The sequence below is a fragment of the Sphaeramia orbicularis genome, chromosome 8 (genome assembly GCF_902148855.1).
Source record: "Sphaeramia orbicularis chromosome 8, fSphaOr1.1, whole genome shotgun sequence".
NCBI classification, from domain to species: domain Eukaryota; kingdom Metazoa; phylum Chordata; class Actinopteri; order Kurtiformes; family Apogonidae; genus Sphaeramia; species Sphaeramia orbicularis.
Window position 1 is genome coordinate 16,177,653 of NC_043964.1, and position 27,241 is coordinate 16,204,893.

At 34.7% G+C, this 27,241-nt stretch overlaps 1 protein-coding gene across 2 annotated transcripts in view; it reads left to right on the plus strand.

The window, feature by feature from the left end:
- Window positions 1–3,182, plus strand: part of LOC115424728 (heparan sulfate glucosamine 3-O-sulfotransferase 4-like) — a 403,629-nt gene extending 400,447 nt beyond the window's left edge. The window contains exon 3 of one of the 2 annotated variants that reach the window (XM_030142132.1): window positions 2,330–3,182. The gene's annotated coding sequence lies outside the window, so the exon portion shown is untranslated. Of the gene's footprint in view, window positions 1–2,326 lie in introns of both variants that reach the window. The other variant, XM_030142133.1, reaches the window with a different exon arrangement.
- Window positions 3,183–27,241: the final 24,059 nt, after the last annotated feature.

Sequence of the window (27,241 nt, forward strand, 5' to 3'; positions counted from 1 at the left end):
TTTCCTCATTATACGAGATAGGAAGTGCTGGTAAGCTACAGGGCCATTGGTCCAATTTTTTTTCAAATACGGGGGAACTGGAGAATAAAGCTATGATGGAGTATTAGGGCCACATGAGAAAATAAAAACACTTGTCACTATGAGAATAAAGTCATAAAATATCGATATAAAACCCGTAATTTTATGAGAATAAATTCGAATAGAAAAAGAATCAATGTTATGAGAAAGTCGTAGTTATAAAAAAAGTCATAATTGAATAAAAATGTCATTCGTTTATGAGATTAAAGTCCTCATATTTCGACAATAAAGCCATAATATTACAAGAATAATGTTGTAATTTAAAAACAGGTGGGAAAAGTATCATAATTTCCCAGAATCCAGTGGTTCCCTGCTATAAAGTACTTGATCTGAACTAGACTCAGTAAATCTCCTCAGTCCCAGTAGATCCTGCATATATTCACTGGGGTCAGTCCACGGTCTACTGTAAATGCACTTTGGATCAGCTGGTTCTGGGCCCCAGTTTTGGACCCTGGTTGTCAGTGATGATGAAACCATGTATATTTGTTTCAGGTTAAAATAGTGATGATCCCCTACACCACAGGTGTCAAACATGCGGCCTGGGGGCCAAATCCGGCCCATAGGATGAATTTGTGAAATGCAGAAATGACACTGAAGATATTAACAATCAATCGTTTTACCTTAAAAAGCCCTACTTTAGTCTCAAGTGGGTCAGATCAGTAAAATACTAGCATAAAAACCTACAAATAATGACAATGCCAAATTTTTCCTGTTTTACTGTAAAAAATTGAAATTACATGAAAATGTGTAAATTTACAAACTAGCCTTTCACAAAAAATATCAAAAACTAGTAATATGTTAAGAGAAGTAAGAGCAATTTCACTAATATTCTGCAAGTTAATAAAATATATTTTGTAAATTTTCAGATCCATCATGACCTGTAAGTTTTAACACACATTTACAAATGATAAGCAGAGGCAAAATATAGTTAAAATTGCACTTATTTTTCTTAATAAATTTCAGTTTTTTCATGGTTGTTCACGTTATTCACATTTTTTTAAAAGGACAGTTTATAGATGTAAACATTTCCATAATGTAATTTTACTGTTTTCACTATAAAACACATTGAAATGTTTGGAGTTTGCATCATTTATATATTTTTATGTTATTAATTTACTGGTCCGGCCCACTGCAGATCAGATTGGGAGGGTATGGCCCCTGAACTAAAATGAGTTTGACACCCCTGTCCTACATGATTAGTAAACTAACTTAAACTGAGTTTAACCTAGTTTTTCAAATACAGGGGAACTGGAGAATAAAGCTATGACGGAGTATTAGCGCCACATAAGAAAATAAAAACACTTGTCACTACGAGAATAAAGTCATAAAACCTGTAATTTTATGATAATAAAGTCGAATACAAAAAGAATTACAATGTTTTGAGAATAAAGTCGTAGTTATTGTTATGGAAATGTTCAACTGATAACCCACACACAAAGAGGAGGAGAGAAAGTTAGAGTTAAAATAAATAAATGCATTTATTGAGAAGTCAATCACAGAGAAACTCTGTAAGTGAAGTCGGATTAAACAAGAGAAAACTAAAGATGATATAGAACCAAATCCAACCCCCTCAAACTATGATGTCATTCCTTACGTACATCGTACCACTCCATACTACTCCTTCTCTGCTCCATGAAGAGGTCATGATGACCTCTTCACCCTAACCTTGCTTGGATCCTATCTGGAGTGCAGGCGCCATCCTCTATCTACACATTCAGACATTTAGGTGTTTGGGTTTTAACTCAAGGCAAGAAAAAACTCCATTCCTGGGTCGGGGGTGTTACAGAGTGGTAAACATCACACATAATGAATAATGACTCAGCATTAAAAGAAGATGTACTAACAATATAGAATATAAAGAGTATAAAATATAAAAAGTAAATTTTTCCACCACATTATAAAAAAGAAAACTCATAATTTAACAAAAATGTCATTCGTTTATGAGATTAAAGTCGTCATATTCCGACAATAAAGCCATAATATTACAAGAATAATGCCATAATTTAAAAACAGATGGGAAAAATATCCTAACTTCCCAGAATCCAGTGGTCCCCTGCTGGTCCACAGCAGTTGTATCTGTGTTGTAGACAAACAATCGCACAACAGCTCTTCCCCATTTTTTTAAAATTAAATATTGTTCTTCAGTTTAGACAGTATTGAAGCCAACGCTTTCACTCATCTCCCTCTTTCTGCCACTCAGTGGGCGTAACGGCGGTGACTTCGGCCAGCGGTGACGTCACGTGCATACCCTCTATTGTCTCACGTCGTCTTCAAGAGAGAGTGCTCGAGCACGCCAATCAATCATGGCTGTCTTTACAGTGTCTGTATCCATTAGCAAGAGTTTACTGACATGCTTTTATCCCCTCTCCCTTCAATACTAATGTTGTTGATGATGGCGAATCATTATTGTATATACTAAACATAAAATATATTTATATTTGTGAAAAGGAGATGATTTATTCCTTTTTTTGTTTTCGAAAAGGTTAGAGCTGATATAAAAATCATGTTGACTATGGCAAATGCATGCGATGAGTTAAGTGTCCTTACCTCATGAGCCCTAAGGGTAAACTCTGCCTGTTTCTTCTCCCTTTACTTTCCTTGCAGTTTGTTGCCCTCACACCCACTCACCAGCATACAGAACAAAAAAGATATTCTATTTCAATGGCTGAGGCCATGAAGTGCTCTGTTTTTTTTTTTTGTTTTGTTTTTCTTTCTAATGCTGTCCTGCTGCTTCAGAAGAGAGAGATAATAATCCTTTGACATGTGCTCATCTTTTGAGTTGTCCATATTCTTAGTAGAGACAATCCTTTTTTTTTTTTTTTTCCAGTCTAAGTTTACCAAAGTGTTAATTTACTCAGCGTCAGTGTTCTGGTGGCTCTGCACTCATTAACTGAAAATATATTCAGTATCAGAGCTTCATGTACAGTAGCCATGGTTCAATAATTGGATTGTTTCGCTGCATACTTAAGCATTAGCATACTGATGATCATGCACACCGATGATCAGATGAGGTGCGGTATCAGTGGTTTTTTTTAGAATGAAATGACAAATCAATATATGTACAACGAGTATTATTCATTTTTAATCCTGAAAAAAAAAAAAAAAGAAAAGATGATGCCAAAACTACGGTGGCCCAGAGGTGCAACAACCCCCAAAAATTATCCACTATAAGAAAAAAAAAAAAAGAGAACAGCCCAAAAAATTATCTACTATGAGAAAAAAAAGAGAACAGCCCCCCCCCCAAAAAAAATCTACTATAAGAAAAAAAAGAGAACAGCCCAAAAAATTATCCACTTGAAGAAAAAAAGAGAACAGCCCAAAAAATTATCCACTATAAGAACAAAATAGAACAGTCCAAAAAATTATCCACTATAAGAAAAAAATAGAACAGCCCAAAAAATTATCCACCATAAGAAAAAAGAGAACATCCCAAAAAATTATCCAGTATAAGAAAAAAATAGAACATCCCAAAAAATTATCCACTTTAAGAAAAAAAATAAAACAGCCCAAAAAATTATCCACTATAAGAAAAAAGAGAACATCCCAAAAAATTATCCACTATAAGAAAAAAGAGAACAGCCCAAAATATTATTTAGTGTAAGAAAAAAAAGAGAACAGCCCAAAAAAATTATCCACTATAAGAAAAAACAAGACAACAGCCCAAAAAATTATCCACTATAAGAAAAAAAAGAGAACAGCCCAAAAAATTATCCACTATAAGAAAAAAAAGAGAACAGCCCCAAAAATGATTCACTATAAGAAAAAAAGAAAACAGGCCAAAAAAAGTATCCACTATAAGAAAAAAAGACTGCAGCCCCAAAAAATGATCCAGTATAAGAAAAAAAAGACAACAGCCCCCAAAAATTATCCACTAATTTTAAATAACTTTATTTTTAGCGCACCAACCTCCGCTTCTGGTAGGTTTCTTTGCTAGCATTAGCCACATTAGCTCAAGGCCTTAAAATTTTCAGCCTACGCTTTTATTTTTTGCGGTGGCCTAAATTTTAAAGCAAGAGACCTTTTGAGTAAACAGCGCCCCCGTCATTGAAAAGATGGATGATTTTTTTTTCTTATCACGGATACATTTTTGGGCTGTTCTCTTTTTTTGCTTATAATGGCAAGTTTTTGGGCTGTGCTCTTTTTTTTTTTATAGTGGATACATTTTTGGGCTGTCCTCTTTTTTTCATTATTGTGGATAATTTTTTGGGCTCTTCTCGTTCTTTTTTTTTTTTTTTTCTTATACTGGATAATTTTTTGGGCTGTTCTCGTTTTTTTTTTATAGTGGGTAATTTTTTGGGCTGTCCTCTTTTTTTCATTATTGTGGATAATTTTTTGGGCTCTTCTCGTTCTTTTTTTTTTTTTTTTTCTTATACTGGATAATTTTTTGGGCTGTTCTCGTTTTTTTTATAGTGGGTAATTTTTTGGGCTGTCCTCTTTTTTTCATTATTGTGGATAATTTTTTGGGCTCTTCTCGTTTTTTTTTTTTTTTTTTTTTCTTATACTGGATAATTTTTTGGGCTGTTGCACCTCAGGGCCACCGTACAAAACACAGCCGAACAATATCCTGTTTTTTTTTTTGGTTTTTTTTTTAGATTAGGTTTGCCTCCTGATCCTCTCGTCTTGTCACGGTAATCCACGTGGATGAGGTGAAGAACTACAGCAGAAGAGCGAGCAGAAGTTGGTTAAAAAACATCTGCTGCGTTGCGGTCTTCTGTCGTTAGAGATTAATGGCTTGTTAAATAAAGCTTTGCTGCTGGAACAATGTCAATGTCAGAGAGAATTTGCTGTCAAGGAAAAAGCTACAGAAAAAAAAAAAATGCCCAGGTAAATTGCCAAGCCATTACTGTATGTACTTAACTTGAATGAGATGATGTCTGCCAGGGAAATGTGCTGTAACCAGAGCTTTATGTTCAGCAGTACAAATTTGGCGGAAGCTTGTGTCAAAAAAAAAGAAAAAAAAAAAAAAAAAAGAAAAAAACAACAGGGTTCTACTGTGAAATGCTCCTTTCTTTTTTTCCTCATGCAATGAAATAACCAATAACATGACCCATCACCTTTTTAACCCTCCGGTATCCGGGTGCGCCTTTTAGGCACACTTTGCACTTAAAAAAAAAACAAAAAACTTCATATTATTTTTCACAATTTAAACAAGGTTAGAATTCAAAAGTTGTCGTTAAAATTCTGGCCACCAAGTAAAATTTGAAATTAAAATTACCAGACTAGCATCTGTCTCCCAAGTGTGCCTAAAATGCACTATTTCTTCCATTTGATATGTATGATTTACAAAAATAAAATCAAATTACAGCAGAAAAATAAATTGGTATATAATATTTAATAGTTTTGATTTATAGGCGTGCATTTTACGCACACTTGGTGACAGATGCTAGTATTTTTGAACATTTGACCTAGCGCCAAAAATAATCATGCAAATTAACCCTTTCATGCATGAATTATGAGAACATTCATATTTTTTTTTCGTAAGTGTTTTTATTCCTTTTTAGGTTTGAAAAAAAAGTATGAAACACTTTTAGGAACTTATTTTTCGTGGAGTTACAAAAATATCCGCTCACTTGGAAACAACGTGTTTAATTTTAGAAGCAAAGAAACACGTATTTACTGAAATACTGTGTGAAAACTATGAAATAAAAATATGTTTAGTGCTGATAATCTGATGTTTTCTCACATTTTAACATACCTGCATAGAGATGGTATGCTATAAAAAAAAACAAAAAAAACTTTTTGTTAAAAAAAAAACAAAACAGTTAATTCCAGTCTAATAACAATTAGCAATTTTTTTTACACTCAAACATGTTACTGCAGATCAGGTTTATCTAGAACAGCAAATTTATTTCATGAGTGTCTGTTGAGCCACATTATGTAATAAATTCCCATTATGTAATAAAAGTTCAAAATGTAATAAGAATGTCACGTCATCATGTAATAAAACCGCATTATGTAATAAACTGACGCATTTTGTAATAAACTACATCAACGCATTATATAGTAATTTTTGTCACATTATGTAGGAAGTTATTACAATTTCAGAAATTTATAACAAAATGCACTTGACACATTTTTATTTTTAAAAAAAATGTAATAACATAGGTCATTATGTAATAACAATCCAAATTAATATAATTTCAGAGCAATTTAGAAGAAATTAGTCACAGGAGCTACAGGTAATGGAATCAGAACTTTAACCACACAGTTTAAAGATGAAAATAAAAATGTGTCGAGTGCATTTTGTAATAAATTTCTCAAATTGTAATAACTTCCTACATAATGCGAAAAAATTTCCTACATAATGCATTGAGGTAGTTTATTACAAAATGTGTCAGTTTATTACATAATGCGGCTTTATTACAAGATGACGTGACATTCTTATTACATTTGGAACTTTTATTACATAATGGGAATTTATTACATAATGCGGCTCAACACTGTCCAGTGTGTTGGCTGATATGGAAATAAAACAACAAAAACTATAAATATGCCAGAGAACAGCTTTGAACAGCTGTCCACTGTAGTGATCCTTATGCATGAAAGGGTTAACCAGTGTTGGAGTTAATCATTGGCATAGGCTAAATACCGGCACGAGACCGATAGTCAACAAGTACCTTAAGGGAAAGTTGAAAAGAACTTGCCAGGCTGCAAAAATCAAATAATATGTGATCCACTTTTTATGCAGCGTATTGAAATTTTTGTTTTTTGTTTTTTGCATCCAAAAAAAAAAATGGTTTGTTAACATTACAAACACATTTAGCCCTTTCATGCATACTGGTCACTACAGTGGACAGCTGTTCTACAGCTGTTCTCTTGTATATTCATGGGTTTTGTTGTTTTATGTGCATGTCAGACAACACAGTGGACACTTATGCAACATCTCATACACTGCAATTCACACAATTACTGATAAATATTTGATAAACATGATCTGCAAAAAACATGTTTGAGTGGAAATCAATTGCTAGTTGTTAATAGACTGTAATTAACAGTTTTGTTGAATAAAAAGGTTTTTGTTTTTTTTTGTGCAAATTATCTCCGTGAAGTGAGTAATAACTAGTATTAGATTATGATTAAAATGTTAGAAAACATCAGATTAGCAGCATTAATGTTTTTATTTCATAGTTTTCACACAGTGTATCACTTTCTGTTATTACATTTTAACTCTTTCATGCATGACGTCCACATTTGTGGACACATAGTTTAAGCTCACTTTCCAAAGGGTTATAAAGGCAATATTCTCCAAACCACATGGGGGCAGTCTGTATAGACCTAAAGCAATACAATGAAAAAACAAAAAGGATCACCTTAGTTTTAGAATTTGGATGCTCTGTGATCTCAAAAAGTTAACTTCCTAAGACCCATCTATGGGTTTACTGTCTGTTTGTGGACAAGAATTTCACAGCTTTAAAAAAAACAACAACAAACAAACCAACAAAAAACTGTCCACCGCAAAGGACGTTCCAAAATTTTTTTTTTAAAAGTATTTGAAAAAACTGTTGCATCAAAATGTTTCCAATGTAGGTAATTATTCAATTCTGAAAAAAAGCCAAAACATGTATATTTGTATATTCCTGGGTATCAGGAGGTTAAAAATCTTCTTAATCAATCCATATTTAAAAAAAAAAAAAAAAAAAAAAAAAAAAAAATCAAAATGCATTTCAACTTTAGCCTTTAATTTTGAATAATAAAATCAGTCAATAAATCAAAACAAACAAAAAAAAAGATACTTTTTTCTTAATTTGTGCTTGAAAGGGTTAAAATGTTAAAAAATGTGACAATTATTGAGTATTTTTTATTTTTTTTATTTACACCTCAAGTTGATGAAATAGAAAAAAGTGTAAAAGAATTAAAAACAAACTGTGAATTTTTTTTTTTTTTTTTGACATTATTCCACAAGTGTGCGAAAAAGGCACACTTGGTGCTTAGTAAAGGCCTTACTGGACGGGATACCGGAGGGTTAATTCCTATTATTTTCTATTGCATCTGTCTGTTGTCTCTGGACTTTTCATAAATTGAGACAATCAATACAGTCGATGAGTCAATAAATACAGTCTGCTTCACATCAGTGCTTGCTACAGCTATGATGCATTGCTCTGTTAATCCTCCCTGTTCTCTGACCGTGGATGGCTGGACTGCTTCACTCTCGGCGGACCTCTCTGTCACCCTGGGGAGGCCGGCACCAGCAGCTACTTACACAGAGCAATTGATTCAATCAAAGTAAGCGCTGTGCTAGCCTTTGTAGCGCCAAAGCTTCGACACTTACCTCTGAGTCTCACTATCCCACAGTCACAACTTCCACTTTGAGGCTTTTCTCTGCAGCCATCCCTCGGTGTTCTCTTGACAATCTTTTCTGTCTCCTTGCACTTTTCCCTCCCCCTCCCCTCTTCTCCTTTCTCATTTCTCTCGCCACACTCATGTCATCCCCTGAGCTGATATGGCAGGGTGAGAAGCTGTTTCATAAAGGTGCGGTACTCCAGATAAAGATAACCGAACTGCCAGTGAGACATGCTAATTTTACATTTAAGGGAAAAAAAAAAAAAGCCTTTATCATTATTTATTTATTCATGTTTTTCCCCTGCTTAAGCACGTGTATAATCCACCTTCCAAACCAGGCAGTTCCTCCCACTCAGTGTTAAGACACTCAAGGAAATCCTCAGAAGACACCCCACAGTGTTATTAGGACAGATGAGGACTTCATTTGTCATCTATGAATATGCACTTGGGTTGTCATTTGCATATTCAGGATCACAGGCATGAGGGAATTCCACTCCAAAGTTAAAACTTAGATGCAACCTCTCATTAAGAGAAACGCACATTTTCCTTTTGTACCTCTTCTACTCGTAGGCACACGGCTACCGCTGTGATGTATCATGTGACAGTGACGACGCATGAAAGGGATGCTAAGATGTCCTTCATGTGCTCCTCACTGTGGGGTCATGCAGCGTTAGCAGTAACGCATTTTAAAAGTAATGCATTAAAGCACGGGTGTCAAACATAAGGCCCGGGGGCCAATTCTGGTCCGCCAAAGGGTCCAATCTGGCCTGTAGGATGGATTACACTGAAGATATTAACAATCAGTGGTGTAAAAATCATTGTAATTCAGTTTCCACCAGTGGCAGCTGCTCGTCCTTCAGACAGGGGAAGCTCATTGTCGACTTACATCAAAAAATTGTCAAGTTATTTAAACATACATTCAGCCCTCCGTTCCTTTTTAAGAAAAGGCTCAGTGACCTTATCGTACCAAGTAGGCGTCTTTTCCAGGGACTGGACCAGTGTCCTCTGAATGTCCAGCAGAGCTGGGCTGCTCAGACGGCCTTGGCCCAGTGTGTTGTGGGTGTAAGACTTCAGCCTTTTTAAACAGATGCTCCTTTCACTGCGACCTAGCCGACAGTTTGATTGATTTAACTATCTACAAAACGATATTAAACTCGAACAAGAAAGGATTAAAGTATGTAACTGAAACAAGAAAACGCTGAAATTATGTTAAATTGAAACAAGGAAGTACAATGAGTGTGTTTTATTTACAGTGCAAGAAATGAACAAGTCATTTCGTAGGTTTCTCTCTCAATTTCACAGCAGAATGTGCGACGGTATTAAACTGAACTGTGTCAGTGAAGGAGCAGATCTGAAAACAGCTGTCAATCAAACGGAATTCAGCCTTTCGACTGATCCTCCAATCAGCACGTGGAAGCCCAGCGTCCAGCCCGGCCGAGCTCCGCCCACAGCTCCATTCACCCCCAGAGACGCCCGGTGTGTGGGGGCGGGACAACATCGTGGCATTTATCCAATTACCGTCCAGTTTTGAGGCAATGAAAAAAACAGTTCCACTCAGTCCCATTGAAGTGCATGGACGCTGAGCGTCTACGGACAAATGCACTGAGCAGAGATCGAATGAGAAAACAGCGCAACGGGAATGTATGAGAAGTGAACAACATGGAGTCTGTGATTTGTGATAAAGCTGATTCTGAACGAACTCGTCTGTGAGATGAACGTGTTCTAACACATTTGTAGTCAATGACATGTCAACACAACCGAACATATTTAACCATTTAATTTTCGTAATTTTAGGGGAAGCCGGGCTTCCCTTGCAGTCTATGAGAAATCACCTCTGGTTTCCACATACAGACACATGTGATCTAAAGTGGATCAGACCAGTAAAATACTATCATATTAAACCTATAAATAGGGATTTAACGATTAGCGGTATAACGATAAACCGTGGTAAAATTGCAGACGGTTAGTATTACCGTTTAAATTCTAATTATCATGATAACCGTGTTCGATTACCACACTTTTCCGGAGAAAACGCCTATGTAAAGATTTGATTTTATGTCAAATATTTGAGTATAGTTTTAATTTATTATTATTTTGATTTTATATACCTAATATTTGGAACCAATATTCACTTTTAAAGTCTTTGAAAAGGTTCGTTCAGCATCTTTGTGTTATTTATGCAATAAATTATATACATTTTTAAAATTGGATTTTATATATTTTTTTTGTGTTTTTTGTCCTTTTGTGTTGATATAGTAGGTTAAAGAGAAAAAATAATAGACAGATGATATAAATAAAGTTGTGCTGAAAAAAAAGATACCAAACACGGGTATTGTAAACATTTGTTTATATAGTATATAAAGGCAAAATCAAAAGGACTGAAAAACGGCCAAAATAGGCTCAGACCACTAAGGGTTAATATTTGAATGTTTCTGCCAAGAGAAGGTACATTGTGTCAATTATTTTATTTGGGTTTTTTTTGTGTTTTTTTTTTTTTTTTTTCAAAATACAACTTAGTTAAATTATTTCAGTGTGTGTTAGTACTTTTTGAACATTTTGAGCACAATTTCAACAATACCGCGATACTAATGATAACCTTGATACTTTTGGTCCCAAAAACCGTGATATGAAATTTTCAGATCGTTACATCCCTACCTATAAATAATGAAAACTGCAGATTTTATCCTGGTTTTAGTGTAAAAAATTTAAATGACATGAACATGTTTATATTAACAAACTATCCTTCTACAAAAAATGTGAATAACCTGAAATGTCTTAAGAGAAATACATGCAATTGTACCAATATTCTGCCTGTTATTAAATGTCTTGTGTATTTGTAATTGTAATGTAAGTTGTTTGAATGATAAACTGATAAACTGAGGCAGAATATTGTAAAAAATTGCACTTTTTTTTCTGAAGACATTTCAGGTTGATCAAGGTTTTCAGATTTTTAAGGAATTGTTGTAGATGCAAACATTATCATCATTTTACTTCTTTCACTACTATTATTTTACTGGTCCGGCCCACTTGAGATCATATTGGGCTGAATGTGGCCCTGAACTAAAATGAGTTTGACACCCCTGCATTACAGTAACAGATTACTTTTTGCTGTAACACAGCAGTGTAAGGCATTACTAATCAGTTTTCAGTCATATTTTACTCGGTACATGTTCAATAGCACTTATGTTACAACACATTTAATTGCTCAAATGAAAAGATTAAAAAACAGCAAGATCGCAAGATCTAAAAGAATCAAAAATGCATCTGTAAACTTCTATTTCCTGTTGGTGTTCGGCCAGTGGGTGAAGACGGGAGAAGACAGGCAACATGGATGTACGCTCATTACTAACCCTAACTCTGCTTTACAGAAGCGAGTAAGCATTAGCATGATCCCTGTGATCAGCAATGACAAGGTAAGCTAACGTTTCTATGACTGAATGAATGAATGAATGTTTTTATTATTTTTTTTTTTTTTCTTTCTTGTAATGTTACGTAATGTCTTTTTTTTTCCTGTAATGTTTTCAGTCAGTGAAGACGAATTTCCCCACGGGGACCAATAAATTAAATCTTAATCTTATTATTGTGTCTTGCATACAGACATGCCCAGCCCTTCCATGGGCTTAGAAGACACTGTAAATACAAACCAAAGATCAAATACCAGACAATAGGCACAGAATATAAACAAAACAAAATACTGACCTATTTAAACAAACATATCTGCTGCTTTTTCCAGGCTTTACAAACAAATAATGCTAATTTAAAGACATTTGAACTAAACAACCATTTCATCTTGTCATCATCAGTGCTCCAGAACAGATCAGGATTTTGGATAAAAGTGTCATCAAACAAAGAGGCTCTCAGTTCATGATATAATAACAATAATAATAATAATAATAATAATAATAATAATAATAATAATAATGGATCAGATTTATATAGTGCTTTTCAATGAACACATACTCAAAGCGCACAGACAGTGGATCCATGATTCATTCACTCCCACATTCTCCCTCTGGTGGTGGTAAACTACATCTGTATCCACAGCTGCTCTGGGGCAGACTGATGGAAGCGTGGCTGACAATCTGCACCTACCGACCACCACCAAACATTCATATGTATTTATACACCAGTGTGAGTAGCAACGCTGGAGGCAAGGAGGGTGAAGTGTCTTGCCCAAGGACACAACAGCACATGGACAGAGCGGGATTCAAACCGCCAACCCTTCGGTTCTTGGACGACCTGCTCTACCATCTGAGCCATGACCGGCCAATTAATCGGTCGGGCTCTACATGCAACACATTACAATTGTGAGACATTAATAATGTAAGGCATACAGGGTGGGGAAGCAAAATTTACAATATTTTGAGGCAGGGATTGAAAGACAGTGTATGACCAATTAGTTTATTGAAAGTCATGAGAATTTATTTGCCACAAGAAAATGTACATAATAGAAAATGTTTTTATTCTATGTGTCCTCCTTCTTTCTCAATAACTGCCTTCACACGCTTCCTGAAACTTGCGCAAGTGTTCCTCAAATATTCAGGTGACAACTTCTCCCATTCTTCTTTAATAGTATCTTCCAGACTTTCTCGTAATAGTTTTGCTCATAGTCATTCTCTTCTTTCCATTATAAACAGTCTTTATGGACACTTCGACTATTTTTGAAATCTCCTTTGGTGTGACGAGTGCATTCAGCAAATCACACACTCTTTGACGTTTGCTTTCCTGATTACTCATATGGGCAAAAGTTTCTGAAAAGGTATGGATAATAGTGTTAGGTATGATTATGACATCAATATATGTTTGGTTTCAAAACAACTGACGTAGTGCCTGCAGAGAAAAAACAACTAAATGTTCATTGTAAATTTTGCTTCCCCGCCCATGCGGCCCGGGGGCCAAAACCGGCTCACCAAAGGGTCCAATCTGGCCCGTGGGATGAATTTGTGAAATACAAAAATGACACTGAATATATTAAAAATCAAGGATGTTAAAATCATTTTAGGTCAATTCAATTTAAAGTGGGTCAGACTAGTAAAATACTATCATAATAACCTAGAAATAATGAAAACTGCATTTTTTCCTCGTTGTTTTAGTATAAAAAAGTAAAATTAGAAAAAAAAGCTACATTTACAGACTATCCGTTTACAAAAAATATGAATATCCTGTACAAATATGAACAATCTGAAATGTCTTAAGAGAAGTATGTGGAGTTTTAACAATATTCTGCCTGTTATTAAATCTTTAAGGTGTGATGCACATGTATAAATGATCAACTTAGGCGTAATATTGTTAACATTGCACTTTTTTTCTTAAGAATTTTCAGGTTGTTCATATTTGTTCATGTTATGTTCAAGTACGGTTCGTAGATGTTAGCATTTTCATAATGGAATTATACTTTTTTCACTCAAAAACACAGAGAAAACTTTGAAGTTGACATTATTTATAAGTTCTTATGCTATTATTTTTATTATTTTACTGGTCTGGCCCACTTTAGATCATATTAGGCTGTATGCGGCCCCTGAACTGAAATGAGTTTGACACCCCTGTTGTAAAGCAAGGAATTAACTTTTAACTAACAGTAGGGCTGTGCAATTAATCGAAATTCAATTACGATTTCGATTATTACACGCGACAATTACAAAAATTATGTAATCGAGAAAAAACGATTATTATTTTTGAGTTGTTTAATTCACGCGCACGCAAGCTACCATGAGCTGCTCTGCCCCGCCCCCCTCTAAGCTACAGCTGCCAGCTAGCCGGCAGGTCCACCCCAAGAGGAAAGTTGTACCTAGCGATCTGGAAAAATAGCAGGAGAATCGCAGCAGAAGTGCTTGGTAAACAAAAAAGGCAAGTCAAATTCAATTGTATGGAATCACTTTGGGTTTGACGAAGAGCAAAAACCCATTACGTGCAAAAAGTGTTTCGTAGTTGTGTCCGCACCGACCGGTAACACAGCAAACCTTTTTAACCATCTAAAGTTTAACCACCGTGACCTTTATCATAATCTTATGAAAAACTAAAACACATTAAAACAACTCTGTCTACAACTTCGTCCGCAATGCAGTCTTCAGTCTCCGAATCTCTTTACGCCGCAACTCCCGTATTAACCTAACTGAAACCTCACGGCACGCCACTGAATTTACTATGTTTCCTACGACACTGAACATACTTGAATTTATAATTTGCACTTTACGTGAGTTTTTTTTATTGTTCCAGTTCTATGGCAAGTCTAGAGCAGTTTAATTCCAGTGCACTATTTGTTTACAAAAGGAAACATACTTGAATTTACAGTATACTTATTTGCATTCAAAGATTTTTTTATTTCGTACAAAAGTGAACATACTTTGTTTTAATGGTTAAAAGCTTTATTTATATTTAAAGAGTATATCTTACATTGTTTTGCAAGAAAAAAATAAACAACTTTAAGGTTAACAAATAATCGTTTTTAATAATCGTGATTTCAATTATTGCTAAAATAATCGTGATTTTTTTTTTTTTTTCTATAATCGAGCAGCCCTAACTAACAGTAACAAGTAATCTGTAATGGATTACAGTTTTGCACAACACTGAGCGTTATACAGTTCATCTGTTTTTTCAGCTCCAATTAAAGACTGTGATGATAAACGAGCTTCCCCTGCTCATCAAACGCCTTCTGCTTTAAGTGCCAATCATTTCAAAACCACGTCCAAACTCATATTTGTCTGTCTTTACTGGCAATTTGGCAAAAAGTTGAAAAACTCACTGCAACAAAAATCGAAGTGGATTTGCCTAGACATGCATTTAAAGTAAACAAATCTGTTTCTTTGCAGATGGAAGGTTATAATCTGTTTGGAAAGAGCTTTAAAGTGTATTCAGTTTTCTGTTATATGATCTAAAATTATATAATGCTCAAGGGCGTAATGAATGGGTACAGCGGAGACTGCGGGAAAAAAAACAGGGGAGAATAGTTTGGCTGTGGAAACGCGAATGTTTGTGAAAAGCCTTCAGAAGTAGTGATGTGAAGTCTCCATTACTACCAGCTAATTGGGTTTTCACTTCATTTGAGTGAATGATTACTAGCTGTGAAAAGAGACACAATGGTGTCAGCTTTTACAACTAAAAAAATGCACTTCTCCACTCTGAATTAGTCTCTAATGTAGTGGAGTGTTCCTCTCAATTCTCGTCATCAAGCCCACTGACGCCTGAATTCATAGCAAGTGAAAGCCGGTACACAAATGTAGCGGCTTAAGGACATATTTTTTGTTCCTCATAAAGAACCAAATCCACAAAGAATAGCTTGAAAAAAAAAAAAATATATATATATATATATATATATATGTAACAATATGTGAAAAACAAGCCCATGCATAAACAGGCCCATTACATTTGGTATCCGTCTGCAATTTGTCTTTATTTTGGATTCGAGTTTTCTGAGCTGTGGATGTATTTCCTTTTTGTTTGTGGGTTTTCTCCACATTCTGCACACACATCGATCCCTCATGAAAATTGCAAAGGGCAAAACCCCTCAAATTATGTGTCTTGTCTAAATACAGATGAGTGCACACAGACGTCTTCACAATCACAAACTAACATTAAAAACCCCTTTAGCCCTATCAGCCCCCCCCCCCCCCCCGTGGGCTGAAAAAATTATATTAATATTCATCTACTATAAAAATAGAATAAATAATAAATAATAAATGAATGTTTTTTTTCAACTTTTGCTCAAAGTTTAGACCCTAATGTTAATAAAAGTACATCAAAAGTGTATTTTAGTGCAAACGTTAATGTTCAAACATGATTTTTAATCTTTCTGGGGTGAAATATACGCTATTAAAAATCTCCGACATGAACAATTAATTTATGCATATCATCGTAAATCCAGCCGAAAAAAAAAAACAGGCGAGGATAAAAAAATTCGAATTTCTCTTTTAGTTTGTTACAGTTTACTCAGATACAATATTTTAGACAAAGAATAGATTCTGTGAGGTCTGTAAATGTCCATAGACACCAAGAACATCCATATGAACCTTATTATTGTGAAGTAATTCTTCATCTACTTTGGGTATGTCTTTTTAGATGTTTTTCCCCTGAAAATATGGTCAGGGTTAAACAGGTTAATGTATTTACATCAGGGTGTCAAACTCATTTCAGTTCAGGGGTCACATACAGCCTAATATGATCTGAAGTGGGCCAGACCAGTAAAATAATATAAATAACAGGATAAGAACTTATAAATAATGTCAACTCCAAAGTTTTCTCTATGTTTTTGAGTGAAGAAAGTAAAATTCCATGGATAGTTTGTAAATGTAAATATTTTCATAATTTAATGGGTTTTTTTGCACTAAAACAAAGGAAAAAAAATAAGTTGTTCTAGATTTTTTTGGCTTAATTCAAGTTTTTTTTTTTTACTTAATTGAAGATATTTTGGGGGGGCTTAACTGAAGATTTTTTTTTGTTACTTAATTGAAGAATTTTTTTTTTTTTTTTGGCTTAATTAAAGATTTTTTTTTAACTTAACTGAAGATTTTTTTTTTTTTTTTTTACTTAATTCAAGATTTTTTTTTTTACTAAATTAAAGATTTTTTGGCTTAATTCAAGACTTTTTGCTAAATTTGAGATTTTTTTTTTTTGGCTTAATTGAAGATTTTTTTTTTTACTTAATTGAAATTTTTTTTTAAACTTAATTCAAGTTTTTTTTTTTTTGGCTTAATTCAAGATTTTTTTTTTTGCTAAATTTGAGATTTTTTTGGCTTAATTGAAGATTTTTTTTACTTAATTGAAGATTTTTTTAAAACTTAATTCAAGTTTTTTTTGGCTTAATTCAAGTTTGTTTTTTTTGCTAAATTTGAGATTTTTTTTACTTAATTGAGAATTTTTTTTTTACTTAATTTAATTTTGTGGCTTAATTCAAGACTTTTTGCTAAATTTGAGATTTATTTTTGGCTTAATTGAAGATTTTTTTTTTTTTACTTAAATGAAGTTTTTTTTTTTTTTTACTTAATTGAAGATTTTTTAAAAACTTAATTCAAGTTTTTTTTTTTTGGCTTAATTCAAGATTTTTTTTTTGCTAAATTTGAGATTTTTTTTTTTTTTTACTTAACTGAGGTTTTTTTTTTACTTAATTGAATTTTTTTGGCTTAAGTCAAGACTTTTTGCTAAATTTGAGATTTTTTTTTTTGCTTAATTGAAGATTTTTTTTTACTTAATTGAAGATTTTTTTTTTTTTTTTTTTTAATTTAAGTCAAGATTGTTTTAAACTTAATTCAAGATGTTTTTTGGCTTAACTCAAGATTTTTTTTTTGCTAAATTTGAGATTTTTTTTTTTGGCTTAATTCAAGATTTTTTTTTTTTTACTTTATTGAATTTTTTTTGGCTTAATTCAAGATTTTTTTTCCTTAATTCAACCTAATTTATTTTTATTTTTTTTGCTTAATTCAATTCAAGACTGTGGAATTTTTGCACTAAACATCCCAGGGGCCGAACTGAACCCTTTGGGGGGGGCCGCATTTGGCCCGCGGGTCGCATGTTTGACACCCCTGATATAGAAGATACCAGCCTGAACTCTATTAGAATTTCCAGGATTTTTTTTTTTTTTTTTTTTTTTTTAATGTAGTACAGCAGCTGAAAGTCTGACCTCAACCCCAGACCCCCCTTTACACCTCTCCAACTCAAAACTTTGCACTTACTATTACTACATTCTAAGTCATGTTAATCATTCAAGCCTCACTTATTCAGATTCAAGTAGAAAGAAAGCTAAGGTGAGAAAAATGACGGAGGAATGACTTTGCACCAGCTTTCTGCAAGTGTTAATTGCACCAGCCAAACTGCATGTAGCGATTTGCACTTGCTTTTTGTGAATTACATAGATTTTGCACCAAGGCTGTTCTGAATAGAAAAGTGGGCCATTTTTGCACCATCTGTATGAATACCAACTTTCTTATTGAATCACACACTTTATTTTATATCCCATTTGCACCAGTTTTAGGACTGCAATCCTTTTGTGGATCTGTGAAAGTTTCTTTTGCAGCTATAAATTATGAGGAGAAAAAAATATCCACACAAAATGAAATAAGCTGAAAATTAGATGCAACTGTAAACTCACCCTCCAAACCTATCTATTTCATTTCTAATAACATCAGTCATTTTATCCATACTGCAGTTGTATTTGCATGGAAATGTTCCTGAGGTGGTTTGGCAGGTAGATGACTCACTGAAATTAGCTGGAAGCCTTCCACCAAAATTTGACTGATCACCAAATTAAGGATTAAGCTCAAATCTTTATTCGGTCTCTACGGTCCCCTTCGTTCCTGTTTTTCCAGTAAATGTGTCTTCAGGTGTATGGAGGGGCGAAGGGGTGAGTGAATGAGGACAATGCATCCACCGGTTGCCAAGGACAACACCCTTATCGGTGACTGAACATAATATGCAGATTCAGACATAAGCATCTGTCTTCAGCAACACTTGGCATTTTAACATCCTCTAAATTTCCCATGAATCACACGTTTATTCGGCTGTCGATTAGAAATAATACCCCAACCTATTTCTGTTATATTTATGAATCTGACTCCAATTCTTTATCCCCCGCGTTTGTTACCTTGACCATAAAACAGACCTGAAACAGAATTTAAAACTAGAAAAGCACTCGGAGAGCGCAGACCTCCGCCAAGCGCAAAAATTCCCCACATAATCGGTGATACAAATCCTACATTTATTTTTATTACCTCCGCCAAGGAGGTTATGTTTTTGCCAGGGTTTGTTTGTTTGTTTGTCTGTCCGTTAGTGTGCAACATAACTCAAAAAGTTATGGACAGATTTTGATGAAATTTTCAGGGTTTGTTGGAAATGGGATAAGGAAGAAATGATTAAATTTTGGTGGTGATTGGGGGTGGGGGGGCCCACGGGGGGGCCCATTTCCAACAAACCCTGAAAATTTCATCAAAATCTGTCCATAACTTTTTGAGTTATGTTGCACACTAACGGACAGACAAACAAACAGACAGACAAACAAACCCTGGCAAAAACATAACCTCCTTGGCGGAGGTAATTAACTAGAAAAGCACTCAGAGAGCGCAGACTTCCACCAAGGAAGATCAACCACCCCCCCCCCCCCCCCCCATCACCAAATTGTTTTCATTTGTTCCTTGTGCCAGTATCAACATTTCCTGAAAATTTCATCCAAATCTGTCTGTAACTTTTGGAGTTATCTTGCTAACAGACAAACAAACAAACAAACCCCAATGAAAACATAACGTCCTTGGCAGAGGTAACAATAAGGCTGTGTTTCCGCTATGTGGTACCGGCTCGGCTCGACTCGGCCTTTTTGCATTTCCATTACAAAAAAGGACCTTGAATCTGGTACCCGGCAGAGGTCGCGTTAACTGAAAATATTCATAATCATTGACAGATTTTTTTTTTAAATGACAGAAAATTCTGAAGGCTGTCCGTCATTTTGACAGATTAAAATACTGAGAGTAAACGTTGTTTAGTTAACTTTAGCTAAAATTAGATGCTACTTTGCTAGCGCAAAATGTGAAGACAACCGAGTCTTCTTAGTTATTTTCAAAAGCCCAGTAAATGTGATGGCATTGATAAACGCGGTGAAAAAAGAGGAACTGATGCGGTGAAGGATGACGGACAAGCAAGTTATACTCCAGTTCTGATGACATTTGGTGTGTTATATGTACGCGTTTTCTACCTTTCATGTGTTATCTGATGGCATGTCAATTTGTGCCTAGATCTGTGGTTCACATAACCTGAACCCTAAACCCTCAGAGCATGGGATTTGACAAGGAAAGTTTAGAATATCTACAGATAACACACCAATTAAAAGTGGCATATATAACTATGCAAGTTGTGATACCATGTTGGTTCATCAGCCAGCAGCAACTAAAGCTGCTGCATCATTGAGATGTTTTTGAACATTAAATACTACTAAATATATCTCATTATCATTAAAAAATAAAAAATTTGAAATGACGGATAATAATATGTTATGACGGAATTTTTACAACCCTGTCTGTCAAAATGACGGACAATAAAAATGTCTAGGTACCAGTACTAGTTTTTTGGTATCACCTCCGCTGAGGTTCCAAGACTGGGGAGCAGATATTAAAACGTGACGTGTAAACACTGCAGATCACTGATTGGTCAGAGAGTTGTCTCTGTGACCCGCCGTTTTACAAAAAACAGATGCAGAAGTTGACAGTAAATATAGTGGTAGGTTAATGCACACGATGACAGCCTGAAAAACTACACCAATCAGTCAGGAGATTCAGTCTGTGGTGGCCGACGTAAAAATTCAGCATGAGCTTGACGAGACAACACGCAACGAGCGAGTTTATCAGCGACTCTGAGCAGACGACATGGTAGTAACGCACCGCATTTCTGTGACGTCCAGGTACTGTAAAGTCGGTAGTATACCATGCCCCCTGTTTTAACATGTAAAATGTTGAAAAAAATGCAAGCAGTCCTGCTGGGATTCGAACATTGTAGACCAGTGGGGTCGCCTGGAATTCAAATGGGGTCGTCTGAAAATTCTACTAAATGATAAAAAAATAAAATTAAATTACTAACGGAAAATATATGGTGAGTCCCATATGTATTGGTGAATCCCAATCCGTAAAAGACATGACAAACTGTGAGTCTGAAACTGAAGCACTGTGGTTCTGTTTATCTGTCAAATGTTCATTGTGGTCAGTTTCAGATGCTGCAGCTCTTTCATAATTCATAGTTTGAGTTCTTGTTTGTTCAGTATTAATTGTCAGCCTTGTAAATCCAAGCTGGACTGACTGTACATATCCTGACCAAGGAAAATCAAATTCTCACTTTGTGCAGTAATCTACACCTGGCTTTACTGCCTCTGTCCATAATAATATACATTATATAGACTAAATGTCATCTAAAATTAACGTTTATTTGCTACTTAGTATAGCAAACTATTACATGGTCAAAAAAAAAAAAGTATTTTAGCCAAAAAAAAAAAAAAAAAAAAAAAAGAAAAGACTGGGGTTGCCAGAAATGTATGATGTTAAAATGGGGTCACGAGCCAAAAAAGGTTGGGAACCACTGTTGTAGACCGTAGCGTTACTTACTGAGCTATCCGTCCACATGTATTTCCGAGCACAAATTTATGCATCCCACTCACCTATCTTTTATATCGGGGGGGAGCTCTTAAGTAATACAGGGGTCCTGTAATGCATTACAATTCTGAGACAGTAATACTGTAAGATAAGGAATTACTTTTAAATAACAGTAACAAGTAATCTGTAATGTACTACAGTTTGGAAGTAACTTGCACAACACTGGTTATAAATGACTATAGAAGTAGGACGGACTGAAGTCGTCGTAATAATCATTAATGGGATCGAAATCACTTTCCCAACATCCTAATCACACATGTTTCCTCCATCAGATTAAACCAATTTCTGCTGTTGTTACAGACCAGAGTCTGTGCCAGAGGTAAACATTTCATCTGTCTCTGCTTCCTGAATCAGGAACTTCCTCTGCAACCACCCCAGGAGAGGAAAAGCATCCTCTTATAAATTGTAGCTCAAAAAAACACACTCTCCTCTGCAGTTAAAGGTGATTTTACATCCCTGCTGCTTCTCTCATTGTGCCTAAAACATAGTTGTGTATGATTATACTTTGTATTTTTGCAAAGGCCAGACCATAACTTAAGAGACATGTTTTCACCATATTCAGACACAAACCAATTTTGCAGAATAAAATCTGTAGAAATACTGATATTTTTTAGGAAAAAAAAAAAAAACTTTACAGATTATACAAAACTTTTTACGCTTGGGAAAGATGGAATAGCTGGCATGTTGATAAATGTAAATAAGTGCTATTGAAACAGATTTAGACAATAATTATGTAACTGCATTTATGCAGTAAGACGACTGAAACTGATGATTGAATTAAAGCGATGTTTACATTAAAACATGTTTATGAGCCGCAAACAGACTCATATTCCCAGTTGTCCCCAATGTGATGACATCTTTCTATGCTGATGATAATGTGGTGTATAAAAATTGATATTGTCGCAGTTTTTCAGCAGACTGGAAAAACTATGTATATTTTAAATAGATGAATGGAGCTAGAAAATGTAGTCACAAGCTGTTTTCAACACTTTTCATTGGTTAACCCTCCTAAAATATTACATATTAAACACATTTTACCCTTGGGGTCAATCTGATCCCAAGGATTTTTGGAATAATTTCGGCCACAAGAAGGATGATTTTAAAACACGAATTCTGTGTTGCCACAACGAGAGGAAACACAACCAATTTATTTGACTATTTACGAAAAAATCACCGAAAACGAAGACTTAGCGCTAAAAAGAAATGTGACGTCAGTTATCTGGAATTATTTCAGCTGAAAGAAGGATGATATTGAAACACATGTTCTGTCTTGCCACAACATGAGGAAACACAACCAATTTATTTGACTATTTACGACTATTTACAAAAAAATCACTGAAAACGAAGACTTAGTGCCAAAAAGAAATGCGACATCAGTTATCTGGAATTATTTCGGCTACAAGAAGGATGATATTAAAACACTGGTTCTGTGTTGCCACAGTGAGAGGAAACTCAACCAATTTATTTGATTATTTATGAAAAAATCACCAAAAATGAAGACTTAGCGCCAAAAAGAAATGTGACGTCAGTTATCTGGAATTATTTCGGCTACAAGAAGGATGATATTGAAACACATGTTCTGTCTTGCCACAACAGGAAGAATCACAACCAATTTATTTGACTATTTACAACTATTTATGAAAAAAATCACTGAAAACGAAGACTTAGTGCCAAAAAGAAATGTGACGTCAGTTATCTGGAATTATTTTGGCTACAAGAAGGATGATTTTAAAACACGAATACTGTGTTGCCATAACGAGAGGAAACACAACCAATTTATTTGACTATTTACGAAAAAATCACCAAAAATGAAGACTTAGCGCCAAAAAGAAATGTGACGTCAGTTATCTGGAATTATTTCGGCTAAAAGAAGGATGATATTGAAACACGAGTTCTGCCTTGCCACAATGTGAGGAAACACAACCAATTTATTTGACTATTTACGACTATTTACAAAAAAAATCACTGAAAACGAAGACTTAGTGCCAAAAAGAAATGCGACGTCAGTTATCTGGAATTATTTTGGCTACAAGAAGGATGATTTTAAAACACGAATACTGTGTTGCCACAATGTGAGGAAACACAACCAATTTATTTGACTATTTACAACTATTTAAAAAAAAATCACTGAAAACGAAGACTTAGTGCCAAAAAGAAATGCGACGTCAGTTATCTGGAATTATTTCGGCTACAAGAAGGATGATATTAAAACACTTGTTCTGTGTTGCCACAACATGAGGAAACACAACCAATTTATTTGACTATTTATGACTATTTACAAAAAAATCACTGAAAATGAAGATTTAGCGCCAAAAAGAAATACGACGTCAGTTATCTGGAATTATTTCAGCTACAAGAAGGCTGATTTTAAAACACTTGTTCTGTGTTGCCACAACGAGAGGAAACACAACTAATTTATTTGGCTATTTACAACTATTTACAAAAAAATCACTGAAAACGAAGACTTAGTGCCAAAAAGAAATGCGACATCAGTTATCTGGAATTATTTCAGCTAAAAGAAGGATGATATTGAAACACATGTTCTGTCTTGCCACAACAGGAGGAAACACAACCAATTTATTTGATTATTTACGAAAAAATCACCAAAAATGAAGACTTAGCGCCAAAAAGAAATGTGACGTCAGTTATCTGGAATTATTTCGGCTAAAAGAAGGATGATATTGAAACACGAGTTCTGCCTTGCCACAATGTGAGGAAACACAACCAATTTATTTGACTATTTACGACTATTTACAAAAAAATCACTGAAAACGAAGACTTAGTGCCAAAAAGAAATGCGACATCAGTTATCTGGAATTATTTCGGCTAAAAGAAGGATGATATTGAAACACATGTTCTGTCTTGCCACAACAGGAGGAAACACAACCAATTTATTTGACTATTTACGACTATTTATGAAAAAAATCACTGAAAACGAAGACTTAGCGCCAAAAAGAAATACGACGTCAGTTATCTGGAATTATTTCGGCTACAAGAAGGCTGATTTTAAAACACTTGTTCTGTGTTGCCACGAGAGGAAACACAACTAATTTATTTGACTATTTACAACTGTTTACAAAAAAATCACTGAAAACGAAGACTTAGCGCCAAAAAGAAATGCGACGTCAGTTATCTGGAATTATTTCGGCTACAAGAAGGATGATATTAAAACACTTGTTCTGTGTTGCCACAACATGAGGAAACACAACCAATTTATTTGACTATTTATGACTATTTACAAAAAAATCACTGAAAATGAAGATTTAGCGCCAAAAAGAAATACGACGTCAGTTATCTGGAATTATTTCAGCTACAAGAAGGCTGATTTTAAAACACTTGTTCTGTGTTGCCACAACGAGAGGAAACACAACTAATTTATTTGGCTATTTACAACTATTTACAAAAAAATCACTGAAAACGAAGACTTAGTGCCAAAAAGAAATGCGACATCAGTTATCTGGAATTATTTCAGCTAAAAGAAGGATGATATTGAAACACATGTTCTGTCTTGCCACAACAGGAGGAAACACAACCAATTTATTTGATTATTTACGAAAAAATCACCAAAAATGAAGACTTAGCGCCAAAAAGAAATGTGACGTCAGTTATCTGGAATTATTTCGGCTAAAAGAAGGATGATATTGAAACACGAGTTCTGCCTTGCCACAATGTGAGGAAACACAACCAATTTATTTGACTATTTACGACTATTTACAAAAAAATCACTGAAAACGAAGACTTAGTGCCAAAAAGAAATGCGACATCAGTTATCTGGAATTATTTCGGCTAAAAGAAGGATGATATTGAAACACATGTTCTGTCTTGCCACAACAGGAGGAAACACAACCAATTTATTTGACTATTTACGACTATTTATGAAAAAAATCACTGAAAACGAAGACTTAGCGCCAAAAAGAAATACGACGTCAGTTATCTGGAATTATTTCGGCTACAAGAAGGCTGATTTTAAAACACTTGTTCTGTGTTGCCACGAGAGGAAACACAACTAATTTATTTGACTATTTACAACTGTTTACAAAAAAATCACTGAAAACGAAGACTTAGTGCCAAAAAGAAATGCGACATCAGTTATCTGGAATTATTTCGGCTACAAGAAGGATGATATTAAAACACTGGTTCTGTGTTGCCACAGTGAGAGGAAACTCAACCAATTTATTTGATTATTTACGAAAAAATCACCAAAAATGAAGACTTAGCGCCAAAAAGAAATGTGACGTCAGTTATCTGGAATTATTTCGGCTAAAAGAAGGATGATATTGAAACACGAGTTCTGCCTTGCCACAATGTGAAGAAACACAACCAATTTATTTGACTATTTACAACTATTTACAAAAAAATCACTGAAAACGAAGACTTAGTGCCAAAACGAAATGCGACATCAGTTATCTGGAATTATTTTGGCTAAAAGAAGGATGATATTGAAACACATGTTCTGTCTTGCCACAACAGGAGGAAACACAACCAATTTATTTGACTATTTACGACTATTTACAAAAAAATCACTGAAAACGAAGACTTAGTGCCAAAAAGAAATGCGACGTCAGTTATCTGGAATTATTTTGGCTACAAGAAGGATGATTTTAAAACACGAATACTGTGTTGCCACAACGAGAGGAAACACAACCAATTTATTTGACTATTTACGACTATTTACAAAAAAATCACTGAAAACGAAGACTTAGTGCCAAAAAGAAATGCATAGTCAGTTATCTGGAATTATTTCGGCTAAAAGAAGGATGATATTGAAACACATGTTCTTTGTTGCCAGAACATGAGGAAACACAACCAATTTATTTGACTATTTATGACTATTTACAAAAAAATCACTGAAAACGAAGACTTAGCGCCAAAAAGAAATATGACATCAGTTATCTGGAATTATTTCGGCTACAAGAAGGATGATTTTAAAACACGAATTCTGTGTTGCCACAATGAGAGGAAACACAACTAATTTGTTTGACCATTTACGTCGGCATCACACAGCTATTATATCCTCTTGAGTATTTTTTATTATTTATCGTAGGGTTAAAAAAATCGCAATGTCAGTTTTTTCCAGTATCGTGCACCCTTATACCTAACGCCTTTGGAACTATTGTGTTTGCACTGCTGCATCTGCTGTTGATATGAATCAGTAGACAAATATTCATATATGACTGTGCTGATGTGATTTGCATGATTACAGGCTGGTTAATGAAGGCGTAAACCTCAAACGGATCTTCACCGACTGGTAAACTATACAGGCCTGTTTACTATTAGCCCAGCTTCCTCTGCGCTCTGTTAATTAGTCAGATGCTATGTGTTTGGTGCAGGTATTGTGGGATGTTTAAAGGTCCTCTTCAGCATAGATGATTCGAAAAAGAAAAATGCCACTTAGCGTCACTGCTCAAAGTTATTATCTAATCACCAATTAAACAGTAATCAGTGAAAAGATAAACATGTTGATAATGCAGACCAATAAATAAGGCATACATAATTAATGTATGTGTAATGAAATCGGCAGAAAATCACATCGGCTTCCCAAACTGTGCCATGGTAATGTGTGGTAATCCAGTTGCAGCTGAATATATTAACGCAGTAGTCTCCCTCCTCCTTTATTATCCCAACAGCAACAACAACAACAACAACAACAAGAAAAACAACTACCCTCTCCATCTCGCTCACTCACTCCCACAAACATTGTTTCCATGTGTTTAGGGGGTATTACATTGACTGACAGTAATGTCCTGGGGGTGTACATTAAACCC